We start from the raw sequence: 22,854 nt of genomic DNA, 5'->3' as shown, positions 1-22,854 counted from the left end.
TGTTTTAGATAATTTTTATCTAATAAAAATGTTTTGTAATTCATTTGGTTCATTTTAATTATTGGATAATATTTTTTTACTTTATTATTTTAATCAAATTAATGGCAAAACAAAGCAAACTTGAAGACTGAAATGCACTTCATAATCAAGGGTTATCACAGAAAACACAAAAGCTTTATATAAGAAAAATTCCCAGAGTAATTACTTTTATTAGAACACATTTACTTTTGGAGTAAACAGAGTTTAAAAATCTAAAACTAACATTACATTATGTTTCAACTTAATTTAATATAAAATTTAATATAATTTTAAAAGAGGATGGACTAGTTTATAATTATTACATTTTAGCAACATGATCCTACTTGGACCCAAATGTATACAACAATTCCTGATTACTGCTATCAATTTAAGATATTGATGGATGTTTGTATTAATATCCCAACTCCAAATGGTTTGAACAGTAAGACACTCATTTGTCTACCTCAAAATCTGAAGGTATAACTATTTAAAGGTAGGTTAATTAAGAGACATAAAAAAAGACATCCATCCACTACACAGGATTTTTCATCCTCTACTCTGCCTTCCTCAGCAGTTTGACTTTTGTTCGAAGGTGGAAATTTTCCCCAGAGATCCCCCTGCAGATTCCACCTTGTGTCCTTTGGCCAGAATGGCATTATTATATGTCCACTCTTAAATGAACTACTAGCACCCAGAAAGGAATGGCCATGATTATTTTTACCTAATGAAAATTAATCACTACCCTTGGGGAGGATGGGGAGAAATGGTGTAGACAAAGGGAGGGGGCCGCCATAGAAGAAAGGAAACAAGTACTAAGCGATAACGAAGTGTATTTTTCACACCAGCGATACTGGGAACTGTTGGTTTATTAGAAGAAACTTTGTGAATCAATAAACTGATTTGACCCCTCCTGCAAACCCAAGGGAAGGAAGAGAGAGAGAATTATTCAAAATGAGGAGACTACATGTATTTTCTCCAGAAAAGATAGCCTAGCATTGATTTTTAAAAGCTAGTTGGTCCCAGAAAGTAGGGCAGGATTTGAAGATATTTTTAATAATATTCTGTCTGTCATGAATTTGAAAAAAACAGTACTAAAATATATTTGAGTGATTTGAGCAGTGCTGACATGCCTCCTACTTTTTACTTTAAATCATGACTATCTTTTTTAACCTTTGATTTTAAGCTTTTAAGAGAAACATTTTATATTTACATGGCATATTCAATTTAGGATCAAGAAGCAGTCCATAAATTGATTTACTAACTATAGACCATGTTCTGCACTTAATTATTCACCATTATATTCCTCTTTGGAGTCTTAGGACAAAAAAAAATTTAGTTTCTCCCAATACTGAAATAAATTCAGTCATGTCTCTGGGCTATTTGGAAGCTATACAATTGTATAAATTAACACTCAGTAGCAGCTTAGAATTGCTCGCAAACATTTTAACTATAGAAACGCATAAAAACTCTCTTGCTGATATCTAACTAGGGAGAAGTAAGAGAGGAGAGGAAAGGAGAAGACAGGAGGGGAAGAGAAGTGAGGAGAGGAAAGGGAAAGGGAGGGCAGAAGAAGAAAAAAAATCAAGAAGTGTCTTAAGAAAAGTGAATAGGAAGTATTTTAATCTATTTTTAAAAGTTCAGTGCACTTAAATTAACTGCTTTACTTAGAAAAAATCAAGTATGCCACTTTTCTTGTGAATTAAGCTAATTACAGAGCCCCAAAATGTATTTAAAAGGAACTGTCAATTTTTGGATTAGAAACACGTAATATTCATTATTATAATACTACATCCCTCATCTTTATTCAAGTAATTTCCTGTACTTTTTTATGTGAGCAATAAATTCTAATACAATGGAGACTCAGATTAAAATAAGATCTTATAGTGTTTGAATCAATCAGAAACAAAATCAAATATTACCTCATATTTAACACAGTTGTGATTTTAAGTAGAGTCAGTGAAAGACTCAGTTCTTAGTAGGCAGAACTTAGTTTGAATGTACTGCTTGTTCTGCTAAAAAAATTTTGTTTTTGATGTTGTTTAACAAATCTAAATTTCATTCATTTAGCTGAAGAATAACAATAGTAAAGCATATCTTTGTTAAATCATCTAGGTGTACATATATATGTATTGTACATGAGAGAATGTGAGACTGAATATGTGTGTGTTTCTTGTACAGAGGTTTGTATATATACAAATAAACATAAAAATTTAATTCAAAATATGTTATTTTAAAACTGAAATCAGTGTGATTGATATTCATCGGTACCTTGATATTTCAGTCTATTTTCAGTAGTACCTAATAATTTTATAAAGCCTTTTACAGAATATGAAAAATCAATTCAAAATTTATTTTAAGCTTAACTAATATTATCTGAAATTTGCTATATACACACCAAAGAAACCCAAAAAACTAGTAATCAAGAAGAACAAACTGGAAACAAGCATTTTAAAATGATAAACTGTTTTACATAGTTCCAGTTTGCATGGGGAAAAAAAATCAATTATTTTTAACTTTAGTTTCTAACATGGTTAAGATACATTTAGAAAAATCTAAGAAGCTAGACGTATAGTGACTTGATATTCATTTACATTCAATTAGAGTATAAATTTGAAAATAACAAAATCAAAACCATGCTAGTATGTTTGCCATATGTGTGAGATGTGTAAGTAACATTTCTGGATTTAGATAGCATTAGAATCGATTAAATATAAATACCTGCGTTTGAAAAGTTTTTTTTTTTTTTCATATTAGTTAAAATCTAGAGAACTTGCTTCATAATCATTGTAATTTATCCAGGCAACATGTACAAACAATATGGGCATACATTCTTTATTGATGATTTTAAATAACTCGATTTGAAATTCAGATAATTTAAGTGGAAAACAGCCATTGGCTCAACATTCTTTTATTAAAATGGTGGACATAATGACCAACCCCTGAACTGTCAGCTTCTTGTTGCCTGGTTGTTACATTACTATATGCAAAGGCCCGCCTCTGAAATCCATGTGTAGGTATCTGGTTTAAGCTTATTATTTATAAGTTTGGTAAACATATGCATAAGTTCTGAATTTATTTTTGTACTATAGGCCAATTTGAAGCATCCGAGTCCTATAAGTATGTCGTGTAAGTATAATAATTTGTGTATATTAATAAGCCCATGTACCTGAATAATACAATCTGAAACTTTGAATTAAAATCTTGTTTACCAGTAGAGAGGCAAATTCTAGCCTCATTTATCCATTGGTTTACTAGACATGTGACTGCAAATCTTAAAACCAGAGAAAGCTGAGAAAACTGTATTGGCCTAGTGCCACATTTCAATGACTCAGTAATAAACTCACTTTGTTTACATTGATATGATGCACTTGAAAGACTGAACATATTTCATATAATCAATAAGTATACCATATGTTTTAGTGAAAATTATCAATAGTTGTCCTGAGATTCAATTATTCATTCATACAATAGATACATAATCAATGCCATATTTGTCAGATATTGTGATATAACAATGAGATACATAGTAATTATTACAGTATTTATTTGCTGATTTTACAGAGTGAGATAACATCTTGACCAGCTTCACAAAAATAGCATGTACCCAGAAGTGGAACACAGATTTTTTTTCCATCTTAGCCAGCAAGATACTTATGTTCCATTTCAGAAACACTATGTCTTTAATGAAGATTGAGGAAACATCACTATCGTATCAGCATATTTCTAAATGCCCACAATGTAAATATGGAAATACCTTATTGTCTCTGTAATATAACCCTTTTTCAAATGCTTACAGTATTATTATCACGCTTATAAGAAACTGTAATCATATGTTTCTTTTCACTGTAACTATTCTCTCATAGGTATATGTTTTATTTCACCAAAACTACAGGTTATAATACTGATAAAATAATGTGTTCATACAAAGTTAGAATTGAGAACTATTCTTTCAAAGACTCTGGTGGGCACTGATTGTTTTAAAAAAGAAATAATAATAAATCAAGAGGGCAGGAAGAAACTTTTAGGGGTGATAGATATGTTTACAGTATAGATTGTGGTGATGGTTTTATGGATATATACTTATCTCCAAACTCATCAAGCTGTGTAAATATTAAAAAGGTACAACTGGGCTTCCCTGGTGGTTCAGTGGTTGAGAGTCCGCCTGCCGATGCAGGGGACATGGGTTCGTGCCCCGGTCCAGGAAGATCCCTCATGCCGTGGAGTGGCTAGGCCCGTGAGCCATGGCGCTGAGCCTGTGCATCTGGAGCCTGTGCTCCACAACAGAGAGGCTACCACAGTGAGAGGTCCGCGTACTGCAAAAAAAAAAAAAAAAAAAAAAGTGCAACTTTTGATTTTATTCTATTTATCACTTATGGGCCTTTCTTCCATCTCTTTCATAGTAGAGAGATTAACAAAACCCAAAGAACTTAGCAAAACTAATTTAGGAATAAGTAAAGTGCTACAGAACAATTATTAAAAAAACTGAAGAACTACTTAGGAAGATTTGCACAAAGAGAAAAACCAAGACAAGGTGAATATCTTCCCAGATTTCATCAAACTCTTAAGGAAAAATGATACCCATTTTATATCATCTTATCTTTCACATAAATCATTCTTTTAAAAGATGTTATCATTGTTACCTGAAAAGAATAGTACAATGAAAAGAAATTATATAGAGCCATCTAACTTATGAAGATGAATTCAAAAGCATTAACCAGAATATTGGCAAAGCAAATTAGCATTAATATAATTTATGAAGTAATAACCTCCATGGTACTAGTGATTTCCTAATTCTCATGATGATCTCAGAGAAGTTATTGTATTATTTCCTTGATAACCTATATTAATGATACATACATTATTTTATGTTTCAAATTTATATTTGACAAGTTAATAAAGAAAAACATTTGAACATCCTGCTATGAGCAGCTATCATTTATAGTGCTTAATATGTACCCATTTTTTAGTAAAATAACGTTCAAAAAGATGATCCAAGAGATCAGTGTGTCTTCTAAACTATCAGACAATCTAAAAATCTTATATATCATCAAATTAAAACATAAAAATATTCAAATAACAGCCATAAACAACAACGAAGTGAAGAAAATACAGCAAGTATGTTTTATCAAGGGCAATCATACCTGCTTTAGAGAGCTATTTTTCACACACAAAAAATTAATAAAACAAATACCTAATGCACCTTATGTATTCATTAAAACACAAGCTCCAAAATCACTTATTCCTAGTGGCTGGAGGTAATTGAATTCTATTTCTTTTAAATATTAAGTGTAAACAGTGTTTACCAAGAATTTAGGTATATACAAGAATTTTGGAGAACTTTAATATCCACTAGTTCACTAAGGTCACTGTTTAGACATGAATAACTGAAAGACCCACCCAGCAATGTCTCATTATATGAAAAAGGCCCAAACAAAGCACAAGCTTGGTTCAAGGAAGGGTGTCAAAGAGGCAGGTGTCAAAGGAATGATTCTAAGATGCTCAGTACCTAGTATTCAGATTGTCTTTTCCCTTAGTACACAGTCATTATCAGACCTATGTCTGTGTCTCTTGCTGGAGGAAAGATCTACGATAAAAAGTGAACAAAAGGTAAATTTAGCTTTTTGAATAAAATATTTTGTGGGCAGTGCTATCAAAGATAAAACATATCTGTATTATCAGCCAAAGCTGCAGCAGTATCTGAAAACTGGATCCTCTACAATGAGCTGGAATTTTGGAGGGAATATAGAGGAATGGTGCCGTTCTATAGCAAACATGATTTCCACACACTATTACACAGAACAGCAGTGGGTAGTGTGACGAGTCTGAAAGGGAGCAATATATTGAAGGTGAAAACATACCCAAATGGTGATTGATCTTTCTTCAAACTTGATACCTTGTTTGTGGCTCTAATAGCTATACAGTGTTTGGTAAAAGCTAACTATTTCTACATTCAAAATAATCTAAATGCATAATATTTTTATATACATATTTTTATACTATAGGTATATTTTAGCCATCTATAATGGAAACTACAAGAAAATTACTTTTGACTTTACATTTTTACCTTTACTCTTTTTCTTAAGAAAAAAGGCTATGCCAGTCAAATATCAAATAAAAGTGATCTTAAAGTAATTTTGTAGTTTATGAATTTTAGAGTAAATATTTATGTGAGGTATAACTGAAGACTACTTTCACAAATTATATCATTTGCAAGAGCACTTCAGGTGTGTATTTGTTTACTCTTATAGCTTCATTTTATAATTATTCTATATTCATTATGAATCATTTAGTAATGATATAAGAGCTTTTTTACCAAGACATTATATATATAATTAATAGAGATATGAAAAAATGTCTATGCATACTTGGCTTATGATATTTTTATTATTGTTTTAATCTTTTATGTATAAAATTCTCTCAGTTAATATTCCTTTAAATTAGAGTTTTGAAAGTTTTTTCATCTCAGAACCTTTTTAAATTCTTAAAGAGAAAAAAGTGATCCCAAAAATGTGATTTTTAATGTGATATATATATATATATATATATATATATATATATATATGATTTGTATTGTATTAGTAAATAAATGTAAGAAACTTTTTTTTTTTTTTTTTTTTTTTTTTTGCTGTACGCGGGCCTCCCACCGCCGCGGCCCCTCCCGCCACGGAGCACAGGCTCCAGACGCGCAGGCCCAACGGCCACGACCCACGGGCCCAGGCGCTCCGCGGCACATGGGATCCTCCCTGACCGGGGCACGAGCCCGCGTCCCCTGCACTGGCAGGCAGACCACCAACCACTGTGCCACCAGGGAAGCCCCTGAGAAATTTTTAAATTTATGATTTAAAAACTGATCTATGAATCAATTTTAGAATACCAAAAATAAACCCATTACATACTATTGAAACTGCACTCCTCGTGTGGGACTCAAACCCAGCCAAAACTCAGATTGTGACTCGGACCCACAGGCTGGAACTTAACCCACCTGCACCTCAGATTGGGACTTGAACCCATGATCCCTGACTAGAAGGGGACTTAAACCCACTGTCTTTTGATTAAAACCTCTCACCTCATGTCAGGATTTACTGAAGGTCGGGTTCTTTTGTCTGGTTACCGAAAGAATTCAGTGGGAGGGAAATCAGCAGGCAAAGGGTGAGTTTATTATCATAGGATGTTTGTGAGAGATACAAGCGGGCTGGCAAGGGAACTCAGCAGCCTGGAGAACAAAGAGGGCTACATTTTTATAATCAAAGAAAAAGCAGGGAGGGGAGAAGACCACCTTTTTCCTCATTCTTGGGCAGACATCAAGGCTTACATCATTAGTCTCTCCTTTGGCTCTATATGGTTTAATGGGGACTGTCATGGTGTTTAAATCATTATTTAAATCATACGTATATTAGCAAAAGGGTGGTAACATATACCATAATATGGTAATTTATCTCAGATTTTTGTATAATGTCCCCTTTCACCTAGTTTCTTTCCCCTTTCACCTATATTTTTATCTTGTCTACATCAGAAATGCTACTTTTCCAGGACTATTAACTCTTTGACTTCATGTATCACGATTCAGACCCTTATGTATTGTCTTGTGTTTTAATTATCAGGACTTGTGACTTCAGTGTATATGAAGCTTGGATGCACCTGGTCTTCTTCAAGGTAGTGTAGACTGTTGTTACATTACTAGATTCTTTTCTCGAGTGGTCATTAGCTTACAACAGTCTCCCAAACTCCCTTAAAATTCCCTCTGTCTTTAATCTACTAGTGGGATTTCTAAACTGACTATTTAACTTATCCTAATCTATCCCTATCACTAACACAACCAACACATTAAAAAAATGATGTTCTGACTAATTTAAGTCAGAGGAATGATATTGTTTTATGTTTTTACACCTATCTTTAAGTCTGCTTTAATAGAAGATAACTTGACTCCTATATCTGTTTCTGCATTCAATTTGTTACAAAATGTTTTAGTCAAAGGATATAAAGGAAATCCAAAAAAGGATGAAATCCAGGAAAGGATTAACAATTAATTAGCTTTTGAGATCATTGTGCATATTCATCCTGATCCAAGCTAAAAGAGTATAAGTGAAATATGAAACCATACCAATGAACTTGTCATACTCTACTGAAATCAATGTCTATGTTGCACTGTAAATGGACCTAATACACAAGTATAATTTTGTCCTTTGTTACTTTGGAAAATATTGCTTCAATAGTTATACAGATCTTCTGAAAGTTGATATACATTTATTAATATTACCATTTATTTCATGGGAAATTCTTTCAGTGTTGAGGAGCCATCAGCTGACAATTCCTAAAATTCTACTTTTTGCTCCAGAACATTCATTTTGCTAATAGCAATGATCAGAAAAAGTTGTTTTCCTTAAAGTGAGTGGCTCACTTTAACTTCTCTGTAAAGTGTTTGCAAAACACCCAGGTCTGAATTACCATGATTTCTTTTCAAGATTTTTTTTCAGTAAAAATGGTTTCCCTTGGGGGAAGAAAAAAGTATTTAGTTTAGCTCACAACTCAAATAATCACACTGGTAGTTTTTTTCTGGATACAAGAAGCAGATGCCCTTAAAGAGGACTTTCAGAGTTTCTTTGGAGGGGATAATGGCAGACTCCAGGAGAGCTCACACCAAGGAGTACTTCCCAGACTTCTGCTGCCAGTGTTCTTGTGCCTGCAGTGAGCCACAGCCAACCCTTGCCTCTGCAGGAGACCCTCCAACACTAGCATCCATGTGGTTGACAGGGTCTTGGTGCTCCAGACGGGGGTCAGGCCTCAGCCTCTTAGGTGGGAGAGCTGAATTCAAGACATTGGTCCACCAGAGACCTCCTGGCCCCACGTAATATCAAATGGTGAAAGATCTCCTAGATATCTCCATCTCACTGCTAAGACCCAGCTCCACTCAAAGACCAGCAAACTACAACTAGCAAGAGAGGAATACAACCCCAACCATTAGCAGAGAGTCTGCCTAGGAGCATAATAAGTTCACAGACACTGCAAAAACAGAAAGACAAGATCCAGCCTCATACACAAGAACACAGACACCAGTTCCCTCCACCAGGAAGCCTGCACAAGCCACTGAACTAACCTTACCCACTGTGGACAGACACCACAAACAACAGGAAATACGAACCTGCAGCCTGAGAACAGACGCAAAATGCAGTAAGTTAAGCAAAATGAGAAGAAAAAGAAATACACAGCAGATGAAGGAGCAAGTGAAAATCCACCAGACCAAACGAAGAGGAAATAGGCAGTCTACCTAAAAAAGAATTCACAGTAATGAGAGTAAAGTTGATCCAAAATCTTGGAAATAGAATGGAGAAAATACAAGAAACATTTAATAAGGACATAGAAGAACTAAAGAGCAAACAAACAATGATGAACAACACAATAAATGAAATTAAAAATTCTCTAGAAGGAATAAATAGCAGAATAACTGAGGCAGAAGAACAGATAAGTGACCTGGAAGATAAAATATTGGAAATAACTACCCCAGAGCAGAATAAAGAAAAAAGAATGAAAAGAACAGAGGACAGTCTCAGAGTCCTCTGGGACAACATTAAATGCACCAACATTCAAATTATAGGGGTCCCAGAAGAAGAAGAGAAAAAGAAAGGGTCTGAGAAAACATTTGAATAGATTAGATTAAAAACTTCCCTAATATGAGAAAGGAAATAGTCAATCAATTCCAGGAAGCACACAGAGTCCCATAGAGGAAAAATCCAAGGAGAAACACACAAGCACATACTGATCAAACTATCAAAAATTAAATACAAAGAAAAAAATATTAAAAGCAGAAAGGGAAAAGCAGCAAATAACCTACAAGGGAATCCCCATGAGGTTAAGAGCTGATCTTTCAGCAGAAACTCTGCAAGCCAGAAGGGTGTGGCAGGACATAGTTAAAGTGATGGAAGGGAAAAAAACTACAACAAAGATTACTCTACCTAGCAAGGATCTCATTCAGATTCGACAAAGAAATAAAAACCTTAACAGACAAGCAAAAGTTAAGAGAATTCAGTACCACCAAACCAGCTTTACAACAAATGCTAAAGGAACTTTTCTGGGCAGGAAGCACAAAAGAAGGAAAAGACCTACCAAAACAAACCAAAAACAATTTAAAAAATGGTAATAAGAATAGACATATTGATAATTACCTTAAATGTACATGGATTAAATGCTCCAACCAAACGACATAGACTGGATGAATGGATACAAAAACAAGACTTGTATATATGCTGTCTACAAGAGACCCACCTCAGACCTAGGTACACCTACAGACTGATAGAAAAAGATATTCCATGGAAATAGAAATCAAGAAAGGTGAAGTAGCAATTCTCATGTCATACAAAACAGACTTTAAAATAAAGACCATTACAAGAGACAAAGAAGGGCACTACATAATGATCAAAGGATCAATCCAAGAAGAAGATATATCGATTGTAAATATTTATGCACCCAACATAGGAGCACCTCAATACATAAAGCAAATGTTAACATCCATAAAAGGGGAAATTGACAGTAACACAATAGTAGGGGACTTGAACACCCCACTTTTACCAATGGACAGATCAGCCAAAATGAATATAATTAAGGAAACACAAGCTTTAAATGACACATTAAAAATGGTGGACTTAATTGATATTTATAGGACATTCCATCCAAAAACAACAGAATGCACTTTCTTCTCAAGGGCTCATGGAACATTCTCCAAGTTAGATCATACCTTGGGTCACAAATCAAGCCTTGGGAAATTTAAGAAAATTGAAAACATATCATGTATCATTTCCAACTATAATGCTACGAGACTAGGTATCAACTACAGGAAAAAATCTGTAAAAAATAAAAACACATGGGAGCTAATCAATATGCTACAAAATAAGCAAGAGATCACTGAAGAAATCAAAGATGAAATTAAAAAAAACAAACCTAGAAACAAATGACAATGAAAACACAACAACCCAAAACCTGTAGGATATAGCAAAAGCAGTTCTAAGAGGGAAGTTTATATCAATGCAATCCTACCTCAAGAAACAATAAACAGCTCAAATAAACAACCTAACCTTACACCTAAAGCAATTAAAGAAGGAAGAACAAAAAACCTACAGTTAGCAGAAGGAAAGAAATCATAAATATCAGATCAGAAATAAATGAAAAAGAAATGAAAGCAAAGATCAATAAAACTAAAAGCTGGTTTTGAGAAGATAAACAAAATTGAAAAACCGTTAGTGAGACTCATCAAGAAAAAAAGGGAGAAGACTCAAATAAATGGAATTTAAAATGAAAAAGGAGAAGTAAAGAGTGACACTGCAGAAATTCAAAGAATCATGAGAGATTACTACAAACAACAATATGCCAATAAAATGGACAACCTGAAAGAAATGGACAGACTCCTAGAGAAGCACAACGTTCCAAAACTGAAACAGGAATAAATAGAAACTAAAAAGAGACCAATTACAAGCACTGAAACGGAAACTGTGATTAAAAATCTTCCTTGTTTGTTACAAAAGCCGAGGACAGGAAGGCTTCAGAGGCAAATACTATTAAACATTTAGAGAAGAGCTAACACCTATCTTCTCAAACCCTTCCAAAGTATAGCAGAGGGAGGAACACTTCCAAACTCATTCTACATGGCCAACATCACTCTGATACCAAAACCAGACAAAGACGTCAAAAAAAAAAAAAAAAAAAAAGAAAGAAACTACAGGCCAATATCACTGATGAACATAGATTCAAAAATCCTCAACAAAATACTTGCAAACAGAATCCAACAACACTTTAAAAGGATCATACACCATGATCAAGTGGGCTTTATCCACTTGATGCAAGGATTTTTCAGTATATGCAAATCACTCAATGTGATATACCATATTAACATATTGAAGGATAAAAACCATATGATCATCTCAATAGATGCAGAAAAAGCTTTTGACAAAATTCAACACCCACTTATGATAAAAACCGTCCAGAAAGTAAGCATGCAGGGAACAAACCTCAACATAATAAAGGCCATATATGACAAATCCACAGCCATCATTGTTCTCAATGGTGAAGAGATGAAACAATTTCCACTAAGATCAGGAACACGACCAGGTTGCCCACTCTCACCATTATTATTCAACATAGTTTTGGAAGTTTTAGCCACAGCAATCAGAAAAGAAAAAGAAATAAAAGGAATGCAAATCAGAAAAAAAAGAAGTAAAACTGTCACTGTTTGCAGATGACATGATATTATACATAGAGAATCCTAAAGATGCTACCAGAAAACTACTAGGACTAATCAATGAATTTGGTAAAGTAGCAGGATAGAAAATTAATGCACAGAAATCTCCTGCATTCTTATACACTAATGATGAAAAATATGAAAGACAAATTAAGGAAACACTCCCATTTATCACTGCAACAGAAAGAATAAAATACCTAAGAATAAACCTACCTAGGGAGACAAAAGACCTGTATGCAGAAAACTATAAGACACTAATGAAAGAAATTAAAGATAATACAAAGAGATCGAGAGATATACCATGTTCTTGGATTGGAAGAATCAATATTGTGAAAACAACTATACTACACAAAGCAATCTACAGATTCAATGCAATCTCTATCAAACTACCAATGGCATTTTTCACAGAACTAGAACAAAAAATTTTCACAATTTGTTTGGAAACACAAAAGACCCTGACTAGCCAAAGCAATCTTGAGAAGAAAAATGGAGCTGGAGGAATCAGGTTCCCTGACTTCAGACTATACTACCAAGCTACAGTAATCAAGACAGCATGGTACTGGCACAAAAACTGAAAAATAAATCAGTGGAACAGGTTAGAAAGCCCAAAGATAAACTCTCGCACACAGGATCACCTTATCTTTGATAAAGGAGGCAAGAACATACAATGGAAAAAAGACAGCCTCTTCAATAAGTGGAACTAGGAAAACTGGACCGCTACTGTAAAATAATGAAATTAGAACACTCCATAACACCATACACAAAAATAAACTCAAAATGGGTTAAAGACTTACATGTAAGACCAGACACTATAAAACTCTTAGAGGAAAACATAGGCAGAACAATCTATGACATAAATCACAGCAAGATCCTTTTTGACCCACCTGTTAGAGAAATGGAAATAAAAACAAAAATAAACAAGTGGGACCTAATGAAACTCAAAAGCTTTTGCACAGCAAAGGAAACCATAAACAAGACAAAAAGACAACCCTCAGAATGGGAGAAAATATTTACAAATGAAGCAACTGACAAAGGATTAATCTCCAAAATATACAAGCAGCTCATGCATCTCTATATCATAAAAACAAACAACCCAATCCAAACATGGGCAGAAGACCTAAACAGACATTTCTCCAAAGAAGTTATACTGATTGCCAACAAAAACATGAAAGGATGCTCAACATCACTAATCATTAGAGAAATGTAAGTCAAAACTACAGTGAGGGGGCTTCCCTGGTGGCGCAGTGGTAGAGAGTCCGCTTGCTTATGCAGGGGACACGGGTTTGTTCCCTGCTCCGGGATGATCCCACATGCTGTGGAGCAGCTGAGCCCGTGAGCCATGGCCACTGAGCCTGTGCATCTGGAGCCTGTGCTCCACAATGGGAGAGGCCATAACAGTGAGAGGTCCGCGTACCGCAAAAAAAAAAAATAAAATCTACAATGAGGTATCACCACACACCAGTCAGGATGGCCATCATCAAAAAATTTACAAACAGGGCTTCCCTGGTGGCGCAGTGGTTGAGAGTCCGCCTGCCGATGCAGGGGATGCGGGTTCGTGCCCCGATCTGGGAGGATCCCATATGCCGCGGAGCGGCTGGGCCCATGAGCCATGGCCGCTGGGCCTGCGCGTCCGGAGCCTGTGCTCCGCAACGGGAGAGGCCACAAGAGTGAGAGGCCCGCATACCGCAAAAAGAAAAAAAAAAAAAAAATTTACAAACAATAAATGCTGGAGAGGGTGTGGAGAAAAGGGAACCCTCTTGCACTGTTGATGGGAATGTATATTGATACAGCCACTATGGAGAACAGTATGGAGGTTTCTCAAAAAACTAAAAATAGAACTACCATAAGACTCAGCAATCCCACTACTGGGCATATACCCTGAGAAAACCATATTTCGAAAACAGTCATGTCCCACATTGTTCATTGCAGCTCTATTTACAATAGCCAGGGCATGGAAGCAACCTAAGTTTCCATCGACAGATGAATGGATAAAGAAGATGTGACACATATACACAATGGAATATTACATAGCCGTTAAAAAATGAAATTGAGTTATTTGTAGTGAGGTGGATGGACCTAGAGATTGTCATACAGAGTGAAGTAACTCAGAAAGAGAAAAAACAAATACTGTATGCTAACATGTATATATGGAATCTCAAAAACAAAAAAAAAAGATTCTGAGGAACCAAGGAGCAGGATAGGAATAAAGGCACAGATGTAGAGAATGGACTTGAGGACACTGGCAGGTGGTAGTGTAAGCTGGGATGAACTGAGAGAGTGGCATGGTCATATATACACTACCAAATGTAAAATAGACAGCTAGTGGGAAGCAGCAACATAGCACAGGAAGATAAGCTCGGTGCTTTTTGTCCACCTACAGGGGTGGGGTAGGATTGTGGGAGGGAGACACAAGATGGAGGAGATATGGGGATATATGTATACATATAGCTGATTCACTTTCTTATACAGCAGATTGTAACACACCATTGTAAAGCAATTATACTCTAATAAAGACATTAAAAAAAGAGGACTTTCATTCATTGTAGCATTATTCATGATAGACAAGATATGAAAACAAGCCAAATATTCATCAATAGACAAATGGATAAAGAAAAATTGGTATGCACATACAATAGAATATCATTCTGCCTTAAAAACGAAAAAAAAAAAAATCCTGGCTCTACCTGTAAAGCATTATGCTAAATGAATTAAGTCAGTCACAGAAGGGCAAATACTGCATTATTCCACTTACACGAGTTATCTAAAATAGTCAAACTTGTAGGAGCAGAAAATAAATGATGGTTGCCAAGGTATGGGGAAGGGAAAATAAGAGTTACTGTCCAATGGGTATAAAGTTATAGTTATGCAAGATGGATAAGTTCTAAACATCTGGGCTACAACATAGTGCCTACAATTAACAAATGGTGGGGTAGCTTGATCAAACACTTAAAAATTTGTTAAGAGGGTAGATTTCATGTTAAGTATTCTTAACATACACACACAACATGAGGAAACTTTTGGAGGTGATATGCATGTTTATTTCCTTAATCTTTGAGATACACACATACACGGTGTATGAATGTAATCAAATTCATCAAATTGTAGACATTAAATTTGTGCTGTTTTTTGTACATCATTTATACCTCAATATAGCTATATTAGAAAGCAATTTGGAAAGATGTGTACTCAGGGTCAAGATATAAGTTAAAAATTGTAAGATGCTTCAGGGATATTTCCATGTATCTTTTGTAAAGGTATAACAATATTTGACTTTTAAAGCACAAATCATGTCTATGTTTAATAGGACTCTGATTTTATCTTTCTTCAGCAACTTTATACATAGATGCTACAAACGTGAGTTGAGAAACCAAGTTGTCTAATCTCCCCTTCTAAGCCAAACATCTTAACTGCAAGAAAATATATTTTAACTAAAATTCTAAAAAATAAGCTTCAGATACCTAAAAGATTCCTCAATTAAAAAAAAAAAACTATTGCAAGGCAAGAAAGCTATGTATTGTTTGTGTTTCTGCATAAATGCAAAAAATGGGGGTTTCCAAATAATGATGAATTATTGGAAAATAATATTACAGAGATCATGCTAGTTATAATTGCACATAGCTAGTAAGAGTATGGTGTGAACTCTAAAAGAAAATTGAATTAATCTCTGAAAAAATATATATATATTTCTACCTATGTATCATCTATCTATGCACTGTCTATTTCAGAATATTCTAGGAAACATAAGAATATACTGTACACAATTCCATTCACATCCATTAGTCATGAGAGCAATTACCCCATCAAAGTCATGTAGTATTTAGATAGCTGCACTCTACAATTATGAGAGAATATTGGTGAAAACAAAAAATAATGTTTTAGTGTTATTTTAGAAATACATTTGACCCCAGGTCTCTCTGAAAGAATTCTGCATCAGAATTGTGAACCACTAATTTATGGAAAGATTTCCATTCCCAGAACATTTATATTTATTTTAATTTCTAGGAAATGGTTCACTTTGCCAGCTTCCTTTTCCCTTCTATGATATGTATATGTGTGAATTGAATATAAAGAAAAAGATAAACATGTTGAACTCTTTCATACCAAGGAAGTCTGCAAGCATAACATATTTTCTAACTCAGGCACAAAATGACCGAGACTCTGGTTTTATATTTTTTACTGATAATAAGATTACACTTTGAATATTTCAAGTATGATTATTTTCTTCTAAGTTTTCAATTCACTTTTCAAATTACTTTTAAGTATTTATTGATTCTTTTCTGAAATTAGAGTATAAATTGTGTGTTCCATCCATTGTAGAAAAATTGAAAAATAGAGTGTAAAAAATATTAAAATTATCTGAAGATTTGGTATACTCAATGAATCACACTGTTTTATGAATTCCCTTACCATTACAATAATATTATATTATTTATTATTTATAGAACATACAAGAATAACCTTCATTTTAAAGTACTGTTATACTCTAGGGATATGTGTGTGTGTGTGCTTGTGTTTGTGTAGGTTTGTGTGTGTATGAATGTTTGAGTATGTGGATATTCTTTTACATTTGTATTCAACAAAATGCTCTACAACTAGATTTTCTATTATTTTCATTGATCTAATAAGTTCATTTTTTTTGTTCTAGTACACCATTGCTTTACCTTTTATAAAGAAATAATGTATTTAAACATAAGATAGCAAATCTAGCCTTCATTTTTTCAAATATGTTTGACATCTACTATTTATTTTGTGTTTGTATTGAAATTTTGGAGTAACTTTGTGTAATTGAAAAACAGCCTTATGGTGATAGAGTATATTTAAATAGAAATCTTATTCAGAATCATTTATAGTATTGATTTAGACAAGTATTCAATCATACTGTGTATTATATTTTGATCAATATTGAATATGTATAATGGAATTAACTTCTAGGAAATTTTTAGGAAATAACGTGTCATTTGGGTTATTTGGTGATATGGAATATTCATTCTATTTTATTTTCTATCTTGTTCTAAACACATATAATTTTGATCTTATTATCATTGATATATATGAGAGTTATTCACTTTTATAATTTTATGTTGTAGAAGAGTAGTGTGTCCAACTCTTACTGTATATGTTCTAATGATACATTAGCTTCTTATAATCTTTCCAAGTAGAAAGTCATATCTTCTGTTAATTAGAGCAACTAGCCAAACTCTATCAGTCTTTTCCATTGTTCTTCCTCTTCCTGCAGGACATCATTAAATAACTGTGGTGGGCATTCCCTTCTTATTTTCAATTTTTCAGTAAACTGCTGCTAGTGATTTACCATTAAGTATGTTACTGCTTAATAGGTTGATTTAATCATCATGTTCAAGATTCTCTTTTATCTCAAATTATGGTAATTTCTTTTCTAAAATAACCCATTCGTTTATGTTTGAATATCTTTTCAGAATTTCCCTGGTGATATATATCATACAATTAATTTTCATATAAAGTGAGATTAGCCATACTGTTATATTTCCCAAAGGGCAGCATATGAAGCCTGAATTTGGCTTAGATTTAACTTATAGTATTACAGTGGGATCCTTTGTTAAACTATAATTGTTGAGCAGGTTTAGATGCAGTCAATTAAGTTTGTACTTTTTAGCATTGTCCAGACATGCACTATTAAGATACTACTAAAATCACTATACTACCGCTTCATTTTCTAATTCTCTGAGTTGATAAAATACATAAGAAAATGCAATCCTCTGATACCCTGCTCCTAGGAATCTTTTTCTTTGTGCTGCTACCTCTTAATTTAATTAATATTTCTATAAATCTCACCATCCCCTACCTCTGCTTTGCATTATTTTCCTTGGAAGTTGTCATTTCTGAATAGGTTAATTTAAAATGATTTCAGTCACTATTCATTGTTTACTATTAGTCAATAACTTTCAGGAGAGAAATAGCATCTGAGTGATTGAAAATCAACTTACATTGCAAAAAGATGGCCACTTAAATGTTGGTTAGTATAATTTTATTCTTTTTGGTTAGAAGACTGAATGGTGAGGTGTAAATCATGACTCTTTCCCTTGATTCAGTTAAATTCAATGTGTTCAAATTTGCGTGTCATGAAATAAAATATGGATAGTTTAATGTTTTCCTCTAGTCATCTCTAGAGTAGATTGTTTACAAAAAAGACTTTAATTATCCTATTCTCTGTAATCATGTCCTTGCAACTTGATTTTGCAATGCTTTTCATCGAGAAAAGGAGTCTCCTCCACTCTTTGAATCTAAGTTGACCTTATGATTTATTTTAGTTAGTATATTACAAAGTTACAGGTTTCTAGTTCTAAGCCATAGCCTTCAATATCTGAGTGCTTCAAGCCTCCCTTTTGGGTCTCTTCCACTACTATGGAACACATGCTGGAGGAGAGCTCAGTTTTCCAGACATCCATTCTAGATCAGCAGTCAACAGAGCTGCCTATAGGTAGCCACAGATACATGAGGGATCAGAGCTGAAATCAGAAAAATCTACTCAATCTATCATTGTAATAATGAGTCTGACTCTGTTTGATATTTGGCTGCTGACAACTTTTGGGCCTTATCTCTTCCTCTTTCCCTTCTGTCTCAAATCTCAGAAAGCTGATAAGAATATCTGTGTACTCCCTCTTGTGGTGCTCACAGAATTTAAAACTATATAAGCCCTTTGCTGCACACAAGAACCACACCCTGGTGCCACTCCCTAACCACTGTGAAAACCCAAGGCAGTCTCCTTTCCACGCACTCTCCAGCCATTTTTAGGCCAGCTTGGAAACCTTTCCTGGCCTGCTCTTACCAAAATATCTCATTATATAAGTAATAAACTTTTTGATGTCTTCTTTTTCTGTGTGTGTGATCATCTGTCTTGACATTTGGGGGTGGGAGGAGCTGGCATATCCTGTTTCTGGAGAATGTCTAAAAGAGCCATAGACTTATGAGTCACATAATTAGTATTGTTTTAAGCCATTGAAGTTTACAGGTGTCATTATGATTTATATTTAAGAAAGATTATGTTTAGAAGCATATAGGATATTTTTGTTTTTGTTTTCAGAGTTGTGGTATATTTCTGTACATAAGCATGGATTATCTTTAAGAGTGTATTATAAGCATTTTAAAATAACAATGAGGGACATTTCATGATTGTCCCTTTTAGTGAGAAATCTAAAATGAAAAACTAAGGAGCTCTATTATTTATCTCTTGTTACAATAGATATTTAGTACTTCACAATTTTCTATGAATCAGAAGTCAGGCATTGGTTTGTATGGGTCTTTTGCTTAGGACCTCACAAGACTTCAATAAACATGTAGGATAGGGTTGAAGTCTCATTTGAATTTTGACTAGGGATGGATCCACTTTCAAACTCACACAAATTTTTAGCAGAATTCAGTTCTTTGCATCTTTAGAATTGAGGACTCAATCATCTTTCTGTCTATCAGGCAATGACTTTCCTCAGTGACTAGAGGTCTCTCACAGTTACTTGCCAAGATGGTTTCCAAAAATGGCTGCTTGCTTGTTCAAACTCAGCAAGGAAGAGAGAAAGAAACTCCATCAAAATGGGTTCTCCAATTTTATGAAATGCAGTCATTTAGTAGCAAAAACATAATCATATATATCCTGACATTATTCTCATTTTCTATTGATTAAAAGCAAGTCACATGTTCTACCGACATTCAAAAGAGATCACATAAAGGCATGAATATCAGAAAATAGGGATCATGAGGGTCATCCTGAGAGTCTAGTTGCAAAGGGACAAATTTTCTGCAAATCCATTTGTTCACTTAAGCTAATATATTATTTCTAGGACAAAGGGAATTATTGAAACTTGATTAGATAATAGTTTTTTCAAATTATGTAATGGCTAGAATTATTTATTTTATTTTTTTGTTTGTTTGTTTGATTACAGTACCATGGAAACTTCAATTACGATTAAAGTTTTGGTTAATGCTTACCTGGTTTCAATTTCAGCTTTGAAACATGACTTCTTTTAACCCTAAAAAGTTATTTACTAATTCTAAATGTCTGTTTCTTTGGCTGATAAATAGTGCTAACAATGATGCCTGCTTCATAGCATACAATGAAGCTATCTTAGCTTTATTTTCAAAACAAAGCAAATTTGCAAAAAATGTTTATTACTATTTTTACATTACTCTTTTGGCATTTAACTTTGTTTTGGCCATCATATTATGAAGTCATATATGCAAGTGAATTTGGGGGCAGCGATTGTTAGGAATAGTGACTCTGGAAACATACCTAGAAGCATGCAGATAAGATCACGGCCTGTGCTTTTTTTTACATATATATATGTAAATGTAGCATATCTTTTTTTTCATTCTTTTCATTCTTTTATTTTTTTTATTGTTTTCTGTATCCTTGTATTTAAATGAATTTCTTTTAAGGAACTTAGAATTTGGTTTTGGTTATTTATTCATTTTGACAATCACTTTTTTTTGAAAATCAAATTTTATTGGAATTGATTTATAATTTTATTATGTTTCATGTTGTGACTGACATATTTTGGTTTAACATCAATTTTCTGGATAAATATTACATGAAAGGTAATGGAAATACAGATGCAGAGAATAGATAAATAAATTATAAATAAATAGATAGATAGATATTAGGGGTAGAGGTATGAAAGCATTAGGTAAGTATTGTATGAAAGCAATTTATTTTATATATATCATATATATATATTGGTTATATATCAATAACCAATGTTAATGTGATACTGAATAAGTAAGCTTTATAATACAGTATGCAAATTTATTAATAGATAATACAATAAAATGATATTTAGGATATCCAAATTTTTACATTTTTACTAGTTCTAAGTGAAGTAACTAATTAAGCTCTTTTCTTGTTCCTTTGAAGAAAATACCTTTAACCTAAACTCATTTGGTAAATTAAAATATCTGGTCTGAAGACCTGTAATTAATATTATATAATTTGTGTGTATTAAAGATCCAGTTTTTATTTGTTACTCTTAAAACAAGCTGTTTCTAAGTTTATTTAATGTGTTTATGCTTTCTTATGACTTTTAATTTGAATAAAATAGAACTATATGTTTTATTTTTACATTACTTTATATAACTAATAATCTTCTGGAAAATGTGCCTCTAATATATTAAATCAATATTCAGAGTGATTCAAATTAGATTACTGAAACGTTTAACTATAATATTGAAAAATACAGTACATAGAATTTCTAAGTATTGTGAAAAGTTTGATAATTTTATGGTGAAAAGGAGAAATAAAGTCAGTCAGATATTAAAAAATAATAAGACAAAATTAGAAAGTTCTCTAAGACTAAAGAAAATAAAACATTATGACTGCAGTAAAGGCATTTTCAGGAAATAACTGAAGGGAATATAAACATACATTACAGAACTAGAACTAGATACTTGAGATGGAGAAATGTGAAAAATAAAAACTCTATTTGTTTTGAATTTGATAAGCACCTCTTACCACACCTTCCTCTTCTTACCATTTATGCTATATGATGGTTAATTTTATGCACCAGCTTGACTAAGCTATAGCACCCCGTGATTTAATTAAACACTAAGTGTTGCTGTGAAGGCATTTTGCAGATGGGATTAACATCTACATCTACAAGTTGACTTTAAGCAAAGTAGATTACCTTTGATAATGTGAGAGAGCCTCACCCAACCATATGAAAGCCTTAAGAGCAAAAACTGAGTTTTCCCAAAGAAATTCTTACTCATGACTATAATGTCAGCTCCTGCCAAGTTTCCAGCCTGCCAAGCTACCTAATTTTAGACTCAGGACTCCAACATCAATCCCTGCCTGAGTTTTGAGATTGCTGACCTGACTTATGAATTTTGTTCTTACCAGCCCTAACAATCACATGAGCCAATCCTTAAAAAACAAACAAAAAAAAACTTTTAATACATTCACATATAAATACATCTATGTATATATATGTGTGTGCATAGATCTAGACATAGATCGACAGATATAGATATAGATATATATACATACATAGATATATCATATTGGTTCTCTAGAGCACCCTGCTTAATACTGGCATCAATTATAAACCAACTACTCATTTTTTCCAAAAAAACTCCAGACCTTTTTTATCTCCACTGACTTGTAGTTTTTATAAATACTTCTTGTCTGAGGTCCCACTCCATCTTTATAATTATTTATTTTCACTTGTTCATATGGATTGCCACCCCACTGTAATTTGGTGCTTTCTAGAAAACCTAGATTTCATATCCCCACCTTTGGGCTAGAACCCATGGGAGAATCCTAAAGTCAAAACTTCCCAACTCTCTGATCATTCCTCAAATCAGAATATTCTAGTACTGCCCCCAAACCAGTTTCTTTTGATCTACCCCCTATTTATTTGATATCACCCTATATGCATCCTTCATAACATTTCCCAGAATTTGTAATTGTGAGTAATTGCATATTTTTGAAGTTTAGTATTTTACTCCACTAACCAGGCAATAATATCCATGAGCTAAAGATTCTTTTTTTTTTATAACTGTGTGCCCTGTTCCTTTAGGGTTTGGACAATAAATTGATGAAAATATTTTTACTGAAAGAGCAACAAAAATGTGTTTCATTGATAGAG

General features: G+C 33.4%; 1 long non-coding RNA gene across 1 annotated transcript in view; it reads left to right on the top strand.

Moving 5' to 3' along the window:
* LOC308616581 overlaps window positions 1–22,854 on the top strand; it is a 61,707-nt gene that overhangs the window by 17,097 nt on the left and 21,756 nt on the right. Inside the window, exon 2 of the long non-coding RNA XR_014015726.1 lies at window positions 7,620–7,671. This is a non-coding gene — a long non-coding RNA (uncharacterized lncRNA). The remainder of the gene's footprint in view (window positions 1–7,619; window positions 7,672–22,854) is intronic.

This window comes from Mesoplodon bidens (assembly GCF_964165515.1).
Source record: "Mesoplodon bidens genome assembly, chromosome: 4".
Lineage (NCBI taxonomy): Eukaryota > Metazoa > Chordata > Mammalia > Artiodactyla > Ziphiidae > Mesoplodon > Mesoplodon bidens.
The sequence above is the reverse complement of the archived record's forward strand: the minus strand, read 5'-3'. Positions and strand labels throughout refer to the sequence as shown.